Source organism: Solanum dulcamara, chromosome 12 (genome assembly GCF_947179165.1).
Source record: "Solanum dulcamara chromosome 12, daSolDulc1.2, whole genome shotgun sequence".
NCBI lineage: Eukaryota > Viridiplantae > Streptophyta > Magnoliopsida > Solanales > Solanaceae > Solanum > Solanum dulcamara.
In genome coordinates this window covers 6,701,828-6,716,520 of record NC_077248.1, presented here as the reverse complement: position 1 = coordinate 6,716,520, position 14,693 = coordinate 6,701,828, and the positions used below count along the sequence as shown (strand labels likewise).

Here is a 14,693-nt window from a genome sequence, read left to right as displayed (position 1 = left end):
TTGATCTCGGAAGTCATTTTCAATTACAAGTAGTAATAGTTAGCTATTTACTAGAGTAGGTGCTAATCTGCTACCTTCATGTAGTAGCTATGTTGCCAAACAATTTAAGGGAAACATATAGTCAAATATGTTGCCAAACAATTTAAGCATCTTCATCTAATTTTTAGGTTTAACAAGCTATGTTCTAAACAGTGAGGAAATTGATTCCGTTACAATATAATAAAATATTGTAATTTTATCCTTTAAGATCATTTCTTTTATAAGCTTAACTAACCTACCTTATGGTGCTTCATAAAAACGTCCAAAGAAGCATTAATAAGGGTAAACTTAATTCAAACAAGTTGTGCTCAATTATCAAATGCTAGCTATCTCAATCACTAGAACTTTACTAGATTGAAAGTGTATAAATGCACAACTCTCACACCTGCACAACCTTCCCCGTGATTGTTTACAATAACTACGCTATTGCTCTTGTATTTGTTTACTATTTTGGCCCTCCCCATGAAAACAAAAAAGTTTGTGATGCTGAACTGAACTAGTTTGTGTGTTGTATTTTTGGCTTATCGGGGTAGGTGGTTTGTTTTTCGAGGTGGTTGGGAGAGTTTTGGGTGAGTTTTTTTTCATTTGGAGTTTTTGTGTTAAAAGGGTTGACTTCGGTCAACATTCTTATTAAATGATATCGGATGAGATTTTTATCGCCGTTAACTTCAATACATTGATTTTGGTCTTATATATAGGACCTTTGGTACGGGTTCCGTAGTTGTTGATTTGAGTTTGGGATGTTTGGTTGTTTGTTTGTTTTAGTTGTTTTGGTTGTAGTGTTGACTTCGGTCAATAGTTCATCGAGACAACCTACATTGGTTGTTTTGTCAATTCCGTTGATCTAGTATGCTATTTCTAGTTGGGTGGCATAGCAGGTTAATTTGTGTTCGCGCTGAAGAGTAACCCTTGGGGAAAAAGTTTTGATATCATGGCAAAAACCTATATTTGGTAAAAGAATATTTTATGAAGTGAAGACAAACAAGAAAACAGAGTTTTATTAGGAAAGAACAAGGAAAAAGTTGTCCAGTTCAAAATAAAAGAGAACGAGAAAACAATGTCCAACAAAGAGAAGGGCACGATTTGTGTCAACTATACAAGCAATGAGATACGAACAATTTCTATTACCCTTTGCACGCATAAAGAATCATTGTGTTTAAAGGCAAATAGGAGAATTCCAGCAAGGATTAGGTCTAAGAGTTTTTCACTATTTTTCTATCCATTGTTGTTTGAGTTATTGTGAGAGTATTTGTGAGGTCTTGTAACAAGAAGTGAGTTTGACTTCTTGAAGAGAGTTTTAGTGTTAGAAATAATTCAAGTGAATTGTTTGAGTTAGGTTCTAGAGTTAGTTTCTTTAATTATTGAGTTGTAATCATAAAAAACTTGAAGAGATATAGGGAAGTTGAGATTGCAGTTTTTACTCCTTGAGAAATGAGGTTTTTCAAGAAAACGTTGTGTGTTGTAAGTTTCTGAGAACCTTGTTCTAAACATAAGTTGGAGGCATTAACTTTCTTCAATTGGTATCAGAGCAAGGTCTTTTCACTAAGGCTAAACACCTTAAAAGGATTCAATGGTAGCTCCTTCAACCGCCTAGGAAGGCTCTTAACAAACCAGATCACTTTTGTTCAACAGAAAGAACTATGGATGGTGAAAAAATAGGATAATGGATCATCTCATACGAGAAAGTGTTGATCTATGAAATGTTATTTTAGATGGACCTTCAATTCCCATGAAGTCATTTGCTGATGGAAAGGATCAAGTACCCTAAGAGAGAAAAGAATGGGATGTTGCTGACAAGATAGTTATTCAGAACAATGTCAAGACCATGAAAATTCTAATATGTGGCATTGGACTTGATGAATACAACATAATCTCTTCCTACCAGGATGCAAAATAAATCTAGGACACTCTACAAACAGCTCATAAAGGGACAACAATTATGAAGAAGGCTAAACTTAATGATCTTAAAATGCAATATGAGCTCTTTAGAATGAAGGAAGGAGAAACTATTCAGGATATGCACACTAGGTTCACTGCAATCCTCAGTGAAATTTACTCCCTGGGAGAACACATCCCCACTAAAAAGGCTGTTAGAAAACTTTTTAGCATGTTGTCTGAATCATGAGAAAGAAAGGTAGAGGCAATCTTAGAAGCAAGGGACCTAGACACTATGGCTATGAATGAACTCATTAGAAAATTAACAACCTATGAGTTAAAGAAAATCCAAGAAAAGGACATTAAAACTAAAAGAAAAGACAAGACTCTATCTCTCAAGGCAACTAAAATTATTGATTATGAGGAAGATAATTTGACACTTGTCACCAGAAAGTTTCAAAGAATGTTCAAAAAAGGTCAAAACTTACAAAGGAAACCTTCTAAGATTGTTGAGAAAGAAGTCCAAGTTTATCACAAGTGTGGCACTTCATAAATTTTTGTCCACTTTGGGTTATAGAACACAAGAAGACTGTTGCAAAGAAAGCTGAACAACTAAGTAAAAAACTTACTCTTCCCTCTCATAGAAAGATGACTTCACAAGAAGCTGACATTGTTGTTCAGAAAGCTCTTACTGCTATGGGAGAACACAACTATGAGTCAAATTATGAAGATTTTCAAAACCAATCACTACTCTCTATGGTTGAAGGAAAAGAAGAAAACATTTTAGCCCTCCTAGCTATAAGTGATACTGAAAGTGAATTAGAAAAATAAGAGGTTGTTGAAGCTACACTTACTACCATAGAAGGAGAAAAGTCTAGCAATACTACTTCTCAAGAAATAGAAGAAACAACTCTTGCTATTTTAAAAATTCCTTAAAAGAACTTTCTGACAAAAGAAAAGGTTTGACTACCACTTTTCAACAAAATCTAAAAAAAGACATTGAAAAACTAAACAAAAATCTCTCTCAATTGACAGAAGAGAGCAGTGAACTAATCAAAAAAATCAATTTGGTAAAGTGTGAGTTCAGCACAATCAAAAGTAGACAAAGTCCTTAAATCTCCTCACTCACATGCACAACAGTCAATCCTACTTCAAACATGGACTAGGCTTCAGACCTGAGTCATACAAAATCCCATGAGCCTAGTATGCACTGTCTGTGGCAAAGAAGAACACCTCAAAAATAAATGTCCAAATCACCAGAGAGCCACCCTAAAAAAACTTTAACTTTGTGAACAAGCAAAAGTAAAAGAGTTAAAAAGGATTATGTCTATTAAAAGAGATCATCTTCAATGTTCTAAAAGAAATCTGTTTCACCCTTTCACTCACAGAAAGGGACCCAAATTAATTTGGGTACCCAAAACTAACAAATAATTTCATAATTGCGGGAAAAGAAGAAAGGAAAGAGCAAGCCCTAGTACCTTGAAAATGTCTGCTTAAGACATAGGACTGGATACAAAGAAAATTTTCTCTCACTGACAAATTTTCAAAGTGGAAGTGTGGCATTTGAAAATGAAAAAATTAGTGAGATTATTGGTATATGAAAGGTGAGAAGAATAAGCTCTCATGCAATAGAGAGTGTATATTATGTGCACGGTTTAAAACACAACTTGTTGAGCATATCTCATATGTGATAAAGAAAATAATGTGTTGTTCACTACTGCTGAATGTACTGTGAAGAATGAGAAAAGTGGTGACCTGGTTTTGAAAGAAAAATGACGCAAGAATGTATACCAAGCTGACATCATAGATCCCCTAGAATCAGAACTGATATGCTTCAGTGCATTTTCTAACAGCTCACTTTTATGACATAAAAGAATGGGACACATAAGCTTCTTAACAATCAACAAACTACTGTTAAAAGAACTAGTGCTAGGACTTCCAAAGAATAAATTTGATGAAAACATAATGTATGATGCATGTACAAGAGGGAAACAACTAAAGTCCTCCTATAAATCCAAGAAGATGGTCAGCACAACAAAATTAGTACAACTACGGCATATGGACCTGTGTAGGCCTATGAGATTCTCAGCAAAGGTGGAAAGAGATATATATTTTTGATTGTAGATGACTACTCAAGATTCACATGGACTTTCTTCCTTAGTTCTAAGGATGAAACCTTTGAAGTTTTTGAAGTCTTCATCAAAATGGTGCAGAAAAAACTTAGTACTAAAGTGAGTGGAATAAGATTAGATCGTGGAACTGAGTTTGAAAATTCAAATTTTCTAACCTTCTATGCTGAAAATGGAATTGATCATAATTTCTCAGCTCCAAGAACTCCCCAGCAAAATGGTGTGGTAGAAAAAAAGAACATATCACTAAAGGACACGGCCAGAACTATGTTGATTGCTAATGGACTTTCCAAAAGTTTTTTTGCAGAGACAGTAAATACAACATGTTATTTGTTGAACAGATATATGATCAGGCCAATTCTAGACAAAACTCCCTATAAAGTCTTCAAAGGAAAAGAGCCAAATCTCACCTACCTAAGACCTTTTGGTTGCAAGTGTTATGTTCACAATAATAGAAAAAGTCTACTAGGGAAATTTGGTGCCAGAAGTCATGACGGAATATTTCTTGGATATTCTTCCTAAAGTAAGGCCCATAAAATATTCAACAAAAGAACAAATTGTGTAGAAGAGAGTATACATGTAATCCTTGATGAAGAAAATTTTGAAAGTAAATCTACTGATGATGAATAAAGGATTGAATAGATCAATGACTCAAAAGATGAACAGAACCAAGAGATTATCACTGAGCACTCACCAATAGAGAAAAGACAAGAGACATAAGAAGATGTGGGAAACACATATGTCCAAAACTATGAAGAAGAGAAGGCATCAGAAGGAACCACCCTTGGACTCTTCGCGGTGAAGAGTAATTCTTGGGGAACAAGTTTTGATATTAGGAAAAAATCTATTTTTGGTAAAAGTTTTTTAGTATTATCTTCATTGTGGACGATCCAGTCGGTGTTTGTTTTTTCTAGAGATGTTCTGTTCTCTATTGTCGAACCACTGTTATTGACTTACCCTCCAGACGATTGAATAGGCTGAAGAAAGGCATTGAGGAACTAGGGTAATGCGAAGACAAACAAGGCCTAATAATGGTAAGTCGAATCAGGCGCGGCAGATTTGGATGGAGTCTCACTCATAGAGGAAGAGTACGCACGCTAGAAGAGCTAGTGGGATTCAAGTATGAATTGGAAATTTCCTCGATCCGGACTTATTACCGCTATCAATTCACTACCAGTGAGTGCACCTACACGCCTTTATCGACGTTGTTTTTTGAGAAATCCTTTCTTTCTCATCCACTCAACTCATTTTCTATGGTTGAGAGGATCCAAAATTGTATATTGATCCGCTTGACCTATTTGATGCATCATCACATGGCCGTCGTGTAACTCTTCGAGAATCATGTCATTCGCCTGTCAGGTGTTGCCACCAGGAAAAGGACACCATTTGTGTCAACTATAAAAGCAAGGAGATACGAACAGTTTCTACTACCATTTGTACGCATAAAAAATCATTGTGTTTAAAGGAAAATAGGAGAATTCGAGCAAGGATTAGGTCTAGGACTTTTTCATTAATTTGCTTTCCATTGTTGTTTGAGTTATTGTGAGAGTATTTATGAGGTCCTGTAATAAGAACTGGATTTGGCTTCTTGAAGAGAGTTTTAGTGTTAGAAACAATTCAAGTGAATTATTTGAGTTAGGTACTAGAGGTAGTTCCTTTGATTATTGAGTTGTAATCATAAAACTTGATATAGTAAAATTGAGATTGTGGTTTTTGCTTCTTGAGAAAAGAGATTTTCCAAACGTTGTGTGTTGTGAGTCTTTCTGAGAACCTAATTCGTATCATATGTTGGAGGCATTAACTTTTTTCACGCATGACTCCAAAAATCCGTTCGGAGATCTAGGAAATTTTTTCAAGATGTTGATGCAGCCGCTCCCTTTGAGCTTGACTGACTTTGATAGAGCCACTCCTGTGGAGCGAATCTTGTAGAGTCGCACCCAAGGCGTTCCTCACGGTTGCGTCTCGTGATCACTCTGGCAGAGCTAGAGGAAAATTTCGTCCTCCGCTCCTACGTAGTTCTTTCGCCCTCGCGACATCACACATGCGACGATAACTGAGTGATTTAAGTCTCTCTCTCTTCTAATTTTTTCTGAGTCACTAAAGAGAAATCCTTTATTGTTGAGCTCAGGTAGAGGAGAGTTTCCTCAATTTTTGACCATTTCTCGTGATTCAAAGGTAAATTTCTTTCCCTTTGATTTTTATATCACATTTAAGCTTCAATTCCACAATTTTTTCTCATTTTGGATCTTGAAATTCTTGAATTTCATTTCTTTAAATTTAGCTTTTTCGACCATTTATGGTCCGAATTCACTCTCGTCTCGCCCATTTTTGAGGCATGTGATCCTCAAATCTTATGTAAAGGGTTGTTATGATTACCTTCATTCTAGCCTAGGAAGGTATTGTTGCATTAAAACCCCTCGAAGCTCTTGTAACATCCTTTTTGGAGATGAATAAATGGACAGTTGATTTTAAAAATAATAACTAAATAAATCCGCCACTGTGGCTATGCTATAGCAGCTAGCTTTTTTCATGAAACAAATTTGTGGCAAGCGGCCTAAAAATTCAATTCTCTTTGTGAATGCAGGGATGAACATGATGTGATAGATATCAAAAGCCATATTAAAATTTTTGATATTGTGGCTTTAATATTATGATATTTGATATGTATTTTTTTAAAAAATAAATTGATATTCAATTTTTTAAAAAATATTGAATATCTTATTGATGTATATAATTATTTATAAAATTTAAATATATTATTATAATATTAGAAAATATATAAAATAGTATTACGTAGTTTAGATGTTGGAACTTTGTCTATTTTATCTTGATTGAAATATATTTTTTGTGTAATTGATTAACAAAAAGAATTGTTTGTACTTTGTTTGAATATTTCTACGTGTGTAAAATATTAGTATAATATAATTGAGATATTTTTTGAAAACTGAAGTCATAATGCTCTGTTATCTGAGTAAATATAAATTGAATTCGACCAAACAATGATTGACCTACCATAGAGTAAAATATCAAAATTAAACTTTAAAATATCAAATTCATCTGATATCAAATCATAATAATATAATGTTTTTGGATAATTCGGGATATGAAATTATTACTTGAAAATTATGATTTCAATCACATATCCAACATAATTTGAAATCATAATATAAAATTACATTGTCAAAAGGCTGGCCAAAAAAGTAAATGTGCAAAGGAAAAAAAAAAACATGCACATTTATAGAGATCTACTGTTCTTGATATTATTTTCTCGACAGAAATAAATATAGAATTATTGGACTGGAAGACATACATCTTATTTTTATTTAATATATATAAATAAAATATCAAGACAAACAATACTTGTGGTCAGTGGCGGATGCAGGATTTTAATTTAGGGGGTTCAACATATAAAGAAAGAAAATAAGCAAAGAAAAATTAAAGCAGACGTTTGCTAAATTTTAACTCGCCTTATTTGTTCTTTTAACATTTCTTTCCATTTTTCTCTACACCGTCGAGCCTTTTTTAATTATTTTTTTTAACTTTCACTTTGCACCGTCCTACTTTATTTTAAACTTTCTATTTTTTCTTTTAAATTAATGCCCCACAAAAGATAACTTCTTAAAAAAGTGTGTATTGAATTATTAATATCATAATATATTTTTTTGAAATTGATAAAGAAAATAAAAAATATTATGATATTAATAATTCAATATTTATACTTTTTTAAAAATAATATATTTTTAGTACTCAATAATAATAGTAATAATAACAAAAGATGTTGAACAACATCAATATATTAATATGTAGAATGATAAAAATATAGTTGAAAAGAACTCACTATGTAACTCGATAAATAATATATAAAATTTAACAAAACGAGATATGCATAGTGTGTTATTTCTTTTTTTTTGGTGGAAAAGTGTGTTAATATTGAAAATCAGTTAGAAATTATAGAAATCTAGTTAGGGCTTATATGTGAGCATGAAAAAGAGAGAATAGGAATATTTTTCATTCCAATTACATAAAAATATATATAAAATATTTTAAATAAAATATTTAAACTTAAGAAAAATAAAAAAACAATTAAGTAATAAATAACAAATATACACAAATGGGCTAACTACTTTTTGTCTACCTAGCCACAATTGTTCGTTTGAGAGTGAGAAAGACTCAAGCCCAACAACATATTCAAAGCCCAAAATGCACATTAAATAGAAAAGGGGGTGAGAAAGTTTTAAAAACTTTTTAAAAAAGACTTGAGCAAGAATCGAACTCACGACCTTAGTTATAAATTGAACCCCCTTGACCGCTAAGCCATTCTTTTCAATTGTTCTAAGGGGGTTCATTAAAGGGTATATATCCATAATATTCAAATTTAACCTTCTATATTCAACGTAATTTTTCGATTGAGGGGGTTCGGGTGAACCCCTCACTCCCATGTAGATCCGCCCATGCTTGTGGTCGTTGTTACTCCCTCTTTGTGATTGGCAATGGTGAGTTGTCCCACTTTCATCACCACACATATACCATATCAAGTACTTCATTCCTTTTTAATCGTTACCAACCAAATGACCTTTTCCCTCTTTTAGCAATTTTTTTATTTTAATTATTTATTTTATCATATTTAATGTCATAAGATTAAAAAATATTTTAACATATTTAATATATTCTAAATTGTAGGCCATAATAGGAGGAACTATCAGATAGATACGGATTTAATTAAAATTCAAAATTTATAATTTTTTATAAGAATTTCAAGTTAACATATAATTGAATATTTGATAAATTTCGCAGTATAAAATATAGAATTTGAGCAAAAACAACTAGATTGACATTTACTTAGGTACTTTAAGGCTGGCTCCTCAGCGTTGCTCAATTTAAGAGCTATACAGAAACTTCCTTCAAGAACACTACTACCACAAATAGCCTCTTGAATAGAAGAGAAATTCCAAGAAAGCAAAAATGAAAGTAGAAAGGTAACAAAGTGTAGTACTTGTGCCATGTCCATATCAGGGGCATTTAACACCAATGCTGCAGCTTGGAAGTATCCTTTATTCACAAGGCTTTTCTGTTATAGTTGCACATACTCAATACAATGCTCCTAAATATTCCAACTATCCTGAATTCGTCTTCCATTTTATGGATGACGGATTTCAGGGAATTGACATATCGGATTTCAGGGAATTGACATATCATTCCTGAGTATCGAAAATTTATATAGTATGAACGAGAACTGCAAAGCGCCCTTGAGAAATTACATCATTAGGATGATGGAAGAGGAAAGTGATCAGCTCGCTTGTATCGTTTATGACAATGTCATGTTCTTTGTCGACGATGTAGCCACTCAGCTGAGACTTCCCAGCATTGTCCTGCGCACTTTCAGTGCTGCATTTTTGCACTCTATGATCACCATTTTACAGCAACCAGAAATATATTTTCCTTTTGAAGGAATGAGAACAATTGCACATCTCTGCTTCACCATTTAAATGAGAAAATCATTTTTACATTCAATATCATAAAAACAACATGTTCCCCTTTTATATATATTCAACATTATAGGAAGGGAAAAAAGGTATGATATACCTCTCAATTTTGCACCCTCGTTATAAAAGTGACTCACATATACTTCTATTATTACACAAATGACCCAATTATTCCCTTTTGGTCTAACGGGAGTGAAACAAAATAATTTTAAAATAATTAAATTTAAATTTAAATTCAATGGTTTTACTACCATTAGATGAAAATGATATATATGAGTCATTCTTGTAATGATTGGTATATCAGTTTTAAATCGCAAAGTTTAGGGGTATATCAAATCTTTTTCCCTTATAGGAAAGTGAAGTAATAGGACCAAAAGACTCCTAGAAAGCAACAACAACAATTGGTATTGCTTATAATATTTTTGTTCCATTATGCTTGTCTTTAGTTATGTCTGCATTGATTGCTCACTTGCAATTCCAGATTCTCAGTTGCTGGATCAGTTACCGGAGCTTCATCCCCTCAGGTTTAAGGATGTGCCCTTTTTTGTCATCAATAATACAGTTCCAGAATCGGAACTAGAGTTCCATAGAGCAATGACCAATATAGGATCATCTGTCGCGACTATTTGGAACGCGATGCAAGACTTGGAGAATTCAATGTTGTTATGCCTTCAAGAACATTACAAGGTGCCCTTTTTTCCAATAGGCCTTTTTCACAAAATGGCGCCTTTGGCCTCATCGACTAGCATATTAGAAGAAGACAACAGCTGCATTGAGTGGCTCGACAGACAGGCCCCTAACTCTGTTCTCTATGTCAGCTTGGGAAGCCTAGTGAGGATTAATGACAAAGAGCTAATCGAGACTGCTTGGGGATTAGCTAACAGTGAGCAGCCGCTCTTGTGGGTAATTCGACCGGGCTCTGTCTCTAGATTTCAATGTGCTGAGGCACTGCCTGATGGTTTCGAGGAAATGGTAAGTGAAAGAGGACGGATAGTGAAATGGGCGCCACAAAAACAGGTGCTTGCACATAACGCGGTAGCAGGCTTTTTAACACATTGTGGTTGGAATTCTATGCTAGAAAGTATTTGTGAAGAAATCCCTATGATATGCAGGCCAATTTTAGCAGACCAACTGGTGAACGAAAGGTATCTGAGCCAAATATATAAGGTTGGGTTCGAATTGGAGGTTATCGATAGAATGGTCATAGAGAAAACAATAAGAAAACTCATGTTAAGTAAAGAAGGCAAAGATGTGAAGAAATGGGTAGTAGACATGAAACAAAACATAATTGCTGGTATGAAGATTGATGGTACTTCACATAAGAATCTGAATGATTAGGTAGACTTCATTTCTTCCTTGCCCTCAGAACACGCTCCACCAACGTCTGTTGTTGGGGCAATCATGGGGCAAACAATATAGCAAGCTATTAGTGTATCATAGAGTCCTGAAATTAGAAATATTACATATCAAGATTGTTTGATTTTCGTTCTTAATAAATCTTCGTTAGTTTCTATGCGCATGTTGAAGAATTTTTCGTAAGATTTCCAAAGCGCTATATGAAGGCCATTGAGCCAAGGCTGGAGAAATTTAATTAGCAGCCTGTTACTTGGCTTGTCAACTACTTTCTCACTTTCGTTTATTGAATGGTTTAATTTAGTCAGTTTGGTAACTTTGACATATTGTTTCACAGAACTGAATAAGATTAATTTCTTCTTAGCATTTATGATGATTGTTATTTCTTTTTCCGTATTAATTTCCATTAATAGATAAATTTTCTTGATCAAAACCACAAGGAAAATTCATATGCCTTGCCAGACCACGATTATCAAACCAAATTTTCAAATCTGTTTATTTTGAGAAATAAGTAGTCAGTAGAAGCACTTCGAGAGAATAGCAATTTGTGTTTAACTAAAAGATCATAATTTGATTGACTTATTTTAAGTATTTTTCAATCAAAAAGTTTTTAAGTACTATTATAGTGTTTAGATAACATAAAAAAGTGTTTAGAAAACACTTGTTTTAAGTCAAAATAACAAAAATAATTTGCTCGAAACGATTCACACTTGCGGTACATCAAATTTTAAAAAAAGAACGGAAAGAAAAAAACCGGGTGAAGCAAAAGACGACGACGACGACAACCAAGGTGTAGAAAATGATCATTTTTTTGGTAATTAGATTGACCAGAGGATTTTTTTTGACGTAATTATCCCTTTAACTAATACCTCTTCATATTTTTTGTTGCAAGTTTACCCGCTTTAGGCAACAGGTCAGACATTCGCATCTGAAACTTGATAATTTCAGACAATCGAGCCTGAAAATGTGGCCTTGTGAAGGCCAAACATCAGACATTTTTGCGTCTAAGAATATGAATTCAGAAGGCAAACATTTGAAAAGTTTTGACTGATGTACGTGTAAAATTAGTTAAACTTTCAATCATGTATGTCTAAATCTTTTCATGTATGTTTGCCACTCAATCATGCATACACGACTGAAATGTATGTAAAATGAGTTGGAACTTCAGATATGTGTGTTTGAATAAAAAATAATAATTAATTATTCGAATTTCAACAATTCACCACTCAAATATACTTTAAATTGAATAAGTTTAAATTTGAAACATGACTTTTTTTCATATATATAAAACATGAAACACAATTATCAATTTATCAAAAATAATACAAATTGAAACGAACTCATTAAACAACCTTTCAATTTTTCAAAATCTACATTTTAGTCATACACACATAATTGAACAACATGTAAATGGGCTGAAATTTCATACATTAAAGTTGTTAATTCCATAACCCAATATTTATTTGGGGACTTTTAAAAATAACAAAGATTTGAAAGATACTTAGACTCCTTAACTATAGTTTGTCTAATTACATTCCATAGCTATAGTTTCAGTTGCTATGCCAATTTTCATTTGTATATCTCATTGCATTATACAAATTGGGCTTTTCCGTTTGTATATCTCGCTGCATTATACAAATTGAGTTTTCAGAAAGAGATTGTATATACAAATATAAATTTGCTTTAGAGATTTGTATATAAACCCCTAAATTCGTTTTGTATACAAATACAAACCTTTAAAGATTAGTATATGTGCCCCCACATATTTGTATATGAGCTCCGAAATATACAAATACCAAAAAATATATAAATTTGCCTTAGAGATTTGTATATTCGCTTTCAAATTTGTATATGAGCCCTCAGATTTGTATAATAGCAAATTTCATTAAATTGTAGCCAATTTGCGTAATTTATTTTGAAACTATAGCCATATTAAATAATATACTAGTAATGTTTACCAATTCGCATAATTTTTCCTATTTAATAAGCCAATAAATAAATTTTGCGATTGAATTATTGATCATGATTCAATTGTAAACAACCTTAGCTATAAGTTTTCTGGAAGTTTGTCATGTGTACCTAATCAGCAACCTTTCTCCTCTATTTAGAATGCTAATTAATCACTAAAATGTGGTCAAACATAAGGAAAAAAAATAAGAAACATTATTGTTAGAAATATAATTGCAGAGTTGGGGACATGCGATCAATGTAGCTGTTAAAGATTTTATAACAATTAATGCCTTCGATATTTTCCGCGTGATGTATAGACAAGAAGGTTGAATATTGAGCAAGATCACATTTATAAAAAAAAATTAAGTCAACGACTCTAATAATTCAAAGAGCTTTAGTAATCAGAATTTTTACTATATAAATTCTCCATCACAATTTTAATTTTTTCACTAAGTTTTGAATAGATTATATTTACCTATTCAATAAATCTTTTAACTCAAAATAAGTTTGAGCCAAAGTTATGTTATTGAATGTTGTCGAATTCGTAAATACCACAACAAATTCCCCGGTAAGTCTATGCGCCTGCGTGTAAAAGATATTTACCAAAAAAGAAAAACAATTTTATGTAATTCTGGTTAATAGCTTTGAACTCAATATTTTCAATGCAAAATATAAATTTATATATAAAAATTCACTAAAATTACAATAAATAATAGGTATGAACTATAGTTTTAAAAATACACTAGAATCAATACTAAAATTTTTGAAAATTGAATTCATAATTTGAATTCAAGATCCGCTTCTGATTATCAACATCTATACATAACTTAAATTCATATGGACAATAAAAGAAATTGAATAAGCAATGGAAACACTAAAATCATTAATGATCATTAGTGACAACTGGGGTAGCATGCAGCAGCATATGGATATTAGAGCTCAAGAGGAAATTTCTGTAGTCATTTTCAAAATTATTATGATCATATATAAATGTACGTAGTGGAATGAGATGACAAATACTCATGAATTGATGGGAACTGAACTAAGACTAAGTCAAGAATCAGATGCTTACGCACAAATTCTATTGGAGAGAAAGCGCTATAACTAAAATTTGATATGATAATAAATAATGAAAATAAATTGGACACAAAACTTTTACGTGAAAACCCCTCAAACAGATAGAGGGGAAAAATCACGGGGTAGAAGGATTTTACTATGATAATATGGGAGTACACTGTTCTCAAAATACAAGGAGAAAACAACAATTAACACTTCTCTCTTGTAAAAAGAACAACTCACTAAAGAGGCACTCAAGACTATAATATTTATCTTGGTGTATAACTCTCTTTATGTTCTTACTCTTTTGGATTGTATTTTTTTTTGTGGGATGATCTAAATGAGGGCAAGAGGCCCTCTATTTATAGGAAACTAGAAACGCGTAAAATCCGCATATTATACCTCCCTTTTTGACTACGCCTTCAAAACGCATTTTGTTCTCTTTTTGACTACGCGTTTTGTTCCCTTTTTGAATACGCGTTCAAAATGCGTTTTGAAGTATTTGACTATCTTGCATTCTCCCACTTGAAGATTTAATTGAGAATCAATTAAGTCTTTACACCATCCTTTCTACCCAATTACTGCAATATTACGTTTCTGCTAGGCCAATAGAAGATCGACACCATATAAGCTTGTTATTGTTGATCAGCTTCGTAAACATATATGCTAGGTTGTCATTATTGTGAATTTTCTAAATATCCATATTGTCTTCTTCCACCTTCTCACGAACAAAGTGATATTGAACTCGTATGTGTTTTGTCCTTGAATTAAATGTCAGATTCTTTGCAAGATGCAAAGAGCTCTGACT

General features: G+C 32.7%; 1 pseudogene; it reads left to right on the top strand.

Moving 5' to 3' along the window:
* Nucleotides 1-8,999: 8,999 nt before the first annotated feature.
* On the top strand, nt 9,000-10,974 carry LOC129877849 (UDP-glycosyltransferase 76E1-like; annotated as a pseudogene).
* Nucleotides 10,975-14,693: the final 3,719 nt, after the last annotated feature.